At 46.4% G+C, this 7500-nt stretch overlaps 1 protein-coding gene across 1 annotated transcript in view; it reads left to right on the top strand.

Annotated features, from left to right (window-relative positions):
- LOC119597743 (adhesion G protein-coupled receptor L2-like) overlaps window positions 1-7500 on the top strand; it is a 78417-nt gene that overhangs the window by 3909 nt on the left and 67008 nt on the right. The gene's annotated exons all lie outside the window — the stretch shown is intronic.

Below are 7500 nucleotides of genomic sequence, written 5' to 3'. Positions count from 1 at the left end.
ACGCATTTGCAGCGGAGAGAAAATGTATGCAAGGTCCCGTGGCTGCATTGCTCATCAAGTGAAAACAGATAAACAACAGATCCTTCAGGACCTGCTACAAGGTTTCTTAATGTGTCGCCTTTCGTGTCTGTCTGTCTCTCTCTCTCTCTCTCTCTCTCTCTCTCTCTCTCTCTCTCTCTCTCTCTCTCTCTCTCTCTCTCTCTCTCTCTCTCTCTCTCTCTCTCTCTCTCTCTCACTGACTGACTGACTGTCTATATGTATATATACATATATATGGGTGTCTGTGTATGTATGCATATTATTATGTACGTACACACGTATATTTTGTCTTCCTTCTTTGCTAGTGATTCTTTGATTCCCGGAGATTACGCGGATTTTCTCTCCTCTGGGATTGATTCAAGGCGCCACTGAGCTGGGATTTGCCGCTGCCACAGGGATAAAGACATCAGTCACGTGATCAAAGCAAACCGAGAGACACCGCGATAAAAAAAAAAAAAATCCCTTGTTTTGTTTTTGGGGAGATACGATGAGTCGTCGTGTGTGTGTGTGTGTGTGTGTGTGTGTGTGTGTGTGTGTGTGTGTGTGTGTGTGTGTGTGTGTCTGTGTCTCTGTCTGTCTGTCTGTCTGTCTGTTTGTCTGTCTGTTTGTGTGCTGGAGGACGTAACCGCATCATCCATCTCCATGTTAATTTTTTATGAAGCAAACACACCTTAAGTATCACTCAAACACCCTTTTCGGGATAGCTTTTTCCCTACCTGCTTTCACTGTCTACTCCCTCTCACTGTCTCTCCTGTTTCCTCTCCCTTTCTCCCTCTCTTTAGTAACCCACACCCAATTTTCTTTCTTCCTCTCTTTCTCCCTCTCTTCTTTCTTGCTTCCTCTCTCCCTTTCTCTCTTCTTTACTCTCTTCCCTTCTCCTTCCCTTTCTCTCTTCCTTTCTTTCTTCTTTACTCTCTCCCTTGCTCTCTCCCTTTCTCTCTTCTCTCTTCCTTTCTCTCCTCCTTTCTCTGACCCTTTCTCTCTCCCTCGGCGACCCTCCCTCCCCCCTCGTTCTCATACTTGGCCGGCCCGGGACTTGTCGCTTATCTCATTCTCCGGTCGTCAAAGTCCAGCTAACGACCCGAGGAGGAGGAGAAGGAGGCGAAGATGCATGGGGATGAGAAGGGAAAGGATAAGGAGGAGGAGATGAAGAATGGAAGAGGAGGAAGAGATTGGAAGAAATAAAAGGATGGAAAGGGAAGTAGAGGTGGAGGAGTAAGAAGAGAAAGAGAGAGAGAGAGAGAGAGAGAGAGAGAGAGAGAGAGAGAGTTGAGAGATTATTATTTTGTAAATTTTTGTCATAAAAAAAGAGGTGATTCTTCTGTATTATTACAGAAGACAAAAAAGAAGACTTTTTAAGAAATAATGACCTCCCTCCTGTTACATATCCTTTTTGCCAATTTGCATAATTCTTATTAAATATGCAAGACTGTATTTTGTCCATCCGTGTGAATATGTTTGTGCATGTGTGGGTATGCCCTTCCCGTGTTTTTATTTATTTATCGTAGTTTTTATTTTATTTTATTATTATTATTATTTTTTTTTTTGGGGGGGGTCTGCGTGATTTTATTTCATTATTCTTCCGCCAAAAATAATATAAAATAATGATAATGAAAAAAAAAAATGGCAAGGCAAGCGAGTTATGTGAGCGAACGTTCTAATATTCATTTATTTTTTTTTGTCTAATATCGTTGTTAATGTATTAAAATAACTTCAGTTTTAATTAAGGATATTGTTGTGTTATAAAGAAGTGATACTTTTTCGCAGTACCATTGAAAAATACATTTCAACAATTATTAAACAAATAATGCGTGTGTGTGTGCGTGTGTGTGTGTGTGTGTGTGTGTGTGTGTGTGTGTGTGTGTGTGTGTGTGTGTGTGTGTGTGTGTGTGTGTGTGTGTGTGTGTGTGTGTGTGTGTGTGTTTGTTTCATAAATCCACCACAGATATTCGTAATTCTAATTAATAATATAAAGGACATTTATTAAAATCTCTAAATTCCGGAGAAGCTTGTAAGGGAGGGGGAGGAGGAGAGGAAGGAGGGGGGATATCAGGTCCCAGAGGTGGGGGGGGGAGGGGTGATAGGAAGGGCATTGAGACCCATTATATTTATATCTCCGTTGTAGTGACCGAGACCAGTCCTGTGGCGAGTGTATATGGGACCTTTTTTTGTTTTTTTTTATCATCCGGGATCTTTGTTTTCAATTTTTTTTACCTCCGTGGCAGACATAGAGTTCGACGTTGATTGTCCATTAAAAATAAGGTAGTGTCTTTAAGGCTGAAAGAGAGAGAGAGAGAGAGACAGAGACAGACAGAGTGGTGATGAGATTTTTTTTTTTTTTTCAGTTCATTATGATTATCATTGTGATTGTTGTTATTATTATTTTGTTGTTGTTGTTGCTATTGCTAATTTTATTGTTATTATGTTGTTATTGTTATTATTATTGTTGTTGTTGTTATTATTATTATTATTATTATTATTATTATTACTATTATTATTTTTTTTTTTTTTTTTTATTATTATTATTACCATTAGTATTATTATCATTACAACTACTACTGCTACTACTCCTACTCCTATTTCTCCTCCTCCTCCACTTCCTCCTCCTCCTCCTCCTGCTTTTGGCTAGCATGCAGGAATGTCGAGATAGAATGAATGACCTGTTTTATGGGGATTCCTGCAAGTCCGGAGAGAGCGTCGGGCACTACGGCACATAAGGAAGGGGAGGGGAAGGGGAGGGGTTGGGGAGGAAGAGGGCGAAGGAGAGGGGAGATTTGAGGGGGTGGAAGGGGTGGAGGAGAAGGACCTTGGTGGGTGGAAGGGAAGGAGAGGGTGTGGAGGGGGGTGGAGGCCGGAGTGGGACCAAGGGGCGGTTCGCAGGACATGTCGTAAAGTGGATAAATAAGTGTATTGCGTCCTAGTTAGAGAGGGGGAGGTGGAGGGGCGGAAAGGGGGCGGGGGGTGAAGGGGCATAAAGGGGAGAGGGGGGGGCAGAAAGGGGGGAGGGGAGGTGGAGGGATAGAAAAGGAGGAGGGGGGAGGTGGAGGGACAGAAAAGGGGGCGGGGATGGGAAAATAGGAGGAGGAGAGGAGGAGAAAAGATGAGGGAGAGGAAGAAAGATGGAAGAGATGGAGAGAGTGAGAGGGAGAAGGAGTGTGGAGAGAGAGAGAAAGGAAGAGAGGAGACGAGGAATGAAAAAAGATACATGGAGTAGAGAGAGAGAGAGGGGGGGGGGTAATTAATGAAATAAAAAAAGTCATGAAAGAAGAGGAGGAGGAGGGAAAAAGCGAAGAAGGGAAGGGAGGGGAGGGGAGGGGGGGCGGGGGCCGTAATCCAGAGTGCAGCTGCGGTGGTTATTTATGGAGATTTTGTATGGAATAAATTTTCTCGCGCTTATTAAAACGTCTTGGGTCCCGTGTCCTTGTTTCCTTGAGGGCGGATCTGCAGGGGGGAGGGAGGGGGGGAGGGGGGGAGGAAGAGAGAATTGTGATGGAGATGGTGGAGGAGGAGGAGGAAGGATGATGGAAGTGGTGGAGATGGGGATGGAGATGGAGAGAGGAGGGAGCAGTAATAGTAGGAGGAGGAAGGAAGAAGGAGAAGAGGAAGAGGAAGAAGAAGAAGAAGATGTGAATGGAAATAGAGTAAAAAGCAAAAAGGGGGGAAGAAGGAAGAAAGTGGATGCGGGTTAGGAATAGGTCGAACAGAGGAGGAAAAGGAAAAGGAGAAAAAGAGAGAAGGGAAAAAAAGAGGGATGGATTGTGAGGAAGGAGCGCGGAAGGATGGAAGGAGGGACGAGGGAACGGAGGAGGGAAGGATGGAAGGCAGAGAAGGAGGGAGGGAAACACTTTATTTACTCGTCGCGCAATTTATGATGCTCTGTTTCCTGAAATCCTCAAGAACGAGTAGAGGAACTTTGCGATTTATCTACTTGATAAGGGCAGGACTCGGAGGGAGGAAGGGGGGGGGGAGGGGGAGAGAGAGACACGGACAGACAAAGAGAGAGAGAGAGAAACAGAAAGAGAGCAAACAGGCAAGCGAAAGAGAGAGAGAGAGAGAAAGAAAGAAAGAGAGAAAGACGAGAGAGAGAGAGAGAAAGAGAGAAAAAGAAAGAAAGAAAGAAGAAAGAAAGAGAAAGAGAGAGAAAGAAAGAAAGAGAGAGAGAGAGAGAGAGAAAGAGAGAGAGAGAGAGGGAGAGAAAGAAAGAAAGAGAAAGAAAGAGAGAGAGAGGGGGAGGGGGTCTAGCAAACAAACAAACAAAGAAAGGGCGAAAAAGCCCAAAAGATAAATAACTTTGCATCTGCTCTCTCCATAGTAGAACAATATTCGGTGCCATGCTGAATACATAAACAGTTGTGATATGTGGCCCTTGCCAAAGGTGGCTCTGGTTTCGCCACAGAATTCTTGTATATTATTTTCTTTTTTTTTCCGGCGGCAGATGATTGGTTGGAGGTCGTGGCTGGGCGCTTGTCGATGCTCCCTTGTTCGGGGCGTGACGAACCCTCAGTCGGGGGGGGGGGGGGGGTGCTTTCGTTTGTGACGTCTGTGGTTATTTCTTGGCTTATGTCTGTTTCTGTTTGGTTTTGTCTTTCGTGTTGATTTCATGTGACAGCTATGTCTCTAGTTTTTTTGTTTTTTTTTGTTTTTTTTCCTAGTTTCGTTTGTGTGCTTTTTAGGTCGTTGTTTTTTATTTATTAGTATTTTTTTTTATTATTCCTCGATCTATTTTGTTTTGCTTCTTACTCGTGAACACGTTTTGTCTTTTTTTCTCATCTCTTGAATTGCCTATTGTTTTTTTCTTCTGTTTTTTTAATAATCTTCATTTACTCTGTTTTAGCATCTTCTGCTTCTTCTTTTTTTATTCTTCAGCATCATCAGTATTATCTTCTTTTTCTTCTTGCCTTCTTACCTTCTTACTTTCCTACCGTCCACCCTTTCCTTTTTATATTCCTTTTTCAATGAATTTTATAAATTCATTGAGAAGTGGGTAAAGAGAGAGAGAGAGAGAGGGGAGAGAGAGAGAGAGAAGAGAGAGGAGAGAGGGGGAGAGAGAGAGAGAGAAGAAGAGAAAGGGAAAGAGAAAGAGAAAGAGAAAGGGGAAAGAGAAGAGAAAGAGAAAGAGAAAGAGAAAGAGAAAGAGAAAGAGAGAGAGAGAGAGAGAGAGAGAGAGAGAGAGAATGAGAATGAGAGAAAAGGGGAAAAAAATATATGCTCCCTTGGCGTTACGAGAGAGAGGCTTTACAGCTCACCATAAACAATCCACATAAACAATATCCCAGAGGAGGGGGGAGGGGGTTGGGGAGGGGAGGGGAATCTCGAGGGAGGGGGAAAAGTGGGTGCAAGGTAGGTTGGGGAAGAGAAGAAGGGGGGGGAGGGGGAGGGGAGGGGAATCTCGAGGGAGGGGGAAAAGTGGGTGCAAGGTAGGTTGGGGAAGAGAAGAAAGGGGGGAGGGGAGGGGGAGGGAGTTTCTAGGGTGGGATGGAGGCTGGGCTTGGGGTGGAAGGGGAAGGAGGAAGAAGAGAGAAGAGAAAAGAAAAGGGGAGGAAGAAGAGGAGAAAAGAACGAAGAGGGAGAGAAAAGGAAATGAAGAGGAGGAAGAGAGACGGAAATGAAGAACAAGAAGAGAAAATGAACGGAAAAGAGGAAAAGTAAAGGATATGAAAAGGAGGAAAGAAAGCTAGAGAGAAAGAGAAGAGGGGAAGAGAAAGCAGAGAGAAAGAGAAGAGGGGAAGAGAAAGCTAGAGAGAAAGAGAAGAGGGGAAGAGAAAGCCAGAGAGAAAGAGAAGAGAGGAAGAGAAAGCTAGAGAGAAAGAGAAGAGAGGAAGAGAAAGCTAGAGAGAAAGAGAAGCGGAGAAGAGGAAGAGGAAGAGGAAGAGAGAGGAGGTGGTGCCTCTGTGGGCTTATCCTGCTCCTGAGCTTCTTTCGCGTTGCTTATCCTTCTCTTGCGAGTTGCAGCCTATGGTCCGATTTTTCCTTTCCCTTTTTCTGTGTTTGTTTTGCATTACTCCTTTGGTTCGTTTTTTTGTGCATTTCCAGCTCCCTTCTTATCCCATTCTTCTTTTCTCCTTTCCCTCCTTTTTCCCTTTACCCCTTCCCCCCCCTCCTCTTTCCTTTTTCTCCCTTTCCCCCCCCTTCCCTTTTCCCTTTTTCCCTTTCTTCTCCTCCCCCCCTTCCCCCCTTCCCCCTCTCCCTTTCCCTCTCCTTAGCCGTCTCCCTCCCCTTCTCCTTCCCCTTCTCCCTCCCCCTTTCCTTCTCCCTCCCCTTCCCCCTCCCCATTTTTCCCTCTCTCTCTCCCCACCCCCCCCCCCCTCCCTCCCTCCCTCCCCCTCTCCCTTCCTTCTTTCTCTCCTCTCTTTTCCCCCCTCCCCCCTCTCCTCCCTCTTCTCTCTCCTTCCTCTTCTCTCTTCCCCTCTCTCCTCCCCTCTCCCTCCCCTCTCTCTCCCCCCCCCCTCCCCTCCCCCCCCCCCCCCCTTCCCCTCGCCCCCCCCTTCTCCCTCGCCTCCCCCTTCTCCCTCGCCTTCTCCCTTCTCTTTATTGTCATTCCTCTCGTGTGCGTGCGAGTACCCGATGAGTGTCCCAGCGGGGTTATGGGCGTGGTGGGGTTCCTCGTCTAAAAAATAAAAATAAATAAAAAGAGGAAAAGGGGCGAGGGTCTGAGGGGGGCAGGGGGGGGCAGGGAGAGAGTGAGGGGGGAGTAGGGAGAGATAGGGGGGGGGAGATTCTTAGGGGAGGGGGAGAGGAAGGTGATGAGAAGGGGGATGAGGTAGAAGGGAGGGGAGGAGGCAACGTAGTTTGGGGGAGAAGGGAGAGGAAGAGAGGTTGTGGTAAGGGGGAGAAGCAGTGAGAGGGAGGGAGAAGAAGAGGGTGGTAGGTGGGGAGGTAGATCGTTGGGGAGGTGTAGGAGGGAGAGGGGTAGGGGCGGAGAGGGGGGGAAAAGGGGGGGAGGAGGAGGGGGGGCGAGGGAAGGAGGGGGGGGACGGAAAAGGGGAAAGGGGAGGGCGAGAGAGTGGGGAGGGAGCGAGAGAAGGGGGGGAGGGCGAGAAGTGGGGGAGGGAGGGCGAGAGAGGAGGGGATGGAGGGCGGGAGCGGTCGTTGGTGCAAACGTCGTTTCGGTCTCAGCGCGAGGGCCAGCTGGAATGGGCGTGTCTTTTGTTCTTTGCTTTGTAGTCCCTTTATCGCCTGGCACTCGGAGCGTTCTCATATTTTTGTTTTGAGCGGAAAAAAAAATCAGGAAAGGGAGGGGGAGGGGGGGCAAAGGGAATTAAATTACTTGATGAAATGTTCTAATGAAGAAAAAAGGTGTCGATATAGATTATTTCTTTTTTCTTTTTTTGTGTGTCTATACTGTATCTATATTTTGTGCGTGTGTGTATTTGTGTTTTTTACTATCTGTATGTACGTGTGTATTGAGCAGGTTTTGCATCTTGTTACTTATTCATTCTCTCTCTCTCTCACTCTCTCTCT

Source organism: Penaeus monodon, chromosome 40 (assembly GCF_015228065.2).
Source record: "Penaeus monodon isolate SGIC_2016 chromosome 40, NSTDA_Pmon_1, whole genome shotgun sequence".
Classification (NCBI taxonomy): domain Eukaryota; kingdom Metazoa; phylum Arthropoda; class Malacostraca; order Decapoda; family Penaeidae; genus Penaeus; species Penaeus monodon.
The sequence above is the reverse complement of the archived record's forward strand: the minus strand, read 5'-3'. Positions and strand labels throughout refer to the sequence as shown.